Below are 923 nucleotides of genomic sequence, written 5' to 3'. Positions count from 1 at the left end.
CAAAGTCGTTAGCAAGACAATGATTCCTGGAGTTAAGAGAGAAGATTGACTTGAAGAAAGTCGATTCAGCATAGTTAAACAAGTTTAGAGAAGTGATTGTTAGTTATAAACTTGTTTTTTTTTTTTATTTCTTTTGCTTCGTAAGTTTTTGTTAAAAATAGTTGAGTATTTATTTTATTCTTTTGTTTATTTCTGCATAAAAAAAGGTTGGGGATATCATGACCGGAAGAGTGGAAGTAGTGGAAGAGTAGAACTAATTTTTAGGAAGTGGAATTAGTGGAAGGAGTGGCAGCTGATTTGTAGCAAGAAATGTGTTATTTTTTTATTATATAAGGAAAATGGTGTCGAGTTAGTAATACACCACAAAAAGAAGATAAAATTAGTTTGTGTGTCTTTGCTCCTTCTCCCCTTCTGTTATTTTCTTTCAACCACGGCCAATATAATTGGCCGAAGATCAGGATTTAATTGAAGTTCAGCCTGATGTTGTAGTTGGCGAGGTTCAAACGCCATTAGATGTGCAAACACATCATCAAGCATGAGGACTTCACTCTTGGTAGTCATCGAGGTGACGAAGTGATCATAGTCAGGGCCAAGACCAGCGAGAAGATACGTGATCATGTCATCATCTCGCATAGCAGAGCCGCCGGCGGCCAGCTCGGTGGCCAGCCCTTTGATCTTGCGAGAATAATCTGCAGCAGATAGATCGCATTTCTTGGACGTGGCGAGCTCAACAAGGATCTAAACAGTGCGAGCACGAGTTGACGACGAAAACATCCGCTATAGGGTATCCCATGCCTCCTTGGACGTAGTAGCAACAACCACATCGTGAAGAATCTTGTAACGACCCTAAATTTCCACATATCTAGAGTCGTTACAGTTGGTATCAGAGCTCTAGGTTTTAGATTCTGTAGACTAGCCTACGA

At 40.2% G+C, this 923-nt stretch overlaps 1 non-coding gene across 1 annotated transcript; it reads right to left on the bottom strand.

The window, feature by feature from the left end:
* Positions 1-496: 496 nt before the first annotated feature.
* Positions 497-636, bottom strand: LOC111794178. Its single transcript, XR_002815068.1, has one exon. It is a non-coding gene; the product is annotated as a small nucleolar RNA Z247 (small nucleolar RNA).
* Positions 637-923: the final 287 nt, after the last annotated feature.

The sequence above is a fragment of the Cucurbita pepo genome, chromosome LG04 (assembly GCF_002806865.2).
Source record: "Cucurbita pepo subsp. pepo cultivar mu-cu-16 chromosome LG04, ASM280686v2, whole genome shotgun sequence".
NCBI classification, from domain to species: Eukaryota; Viridiplantae; Streptophyta; class Magnoliopsida; order Cucurbitales; family Cucurbitaceae; genus Cucurbita; species Cucurbita pepo.
This window is presented reverse-complemented; position numbering and strand designations above follow the sequence as displayed.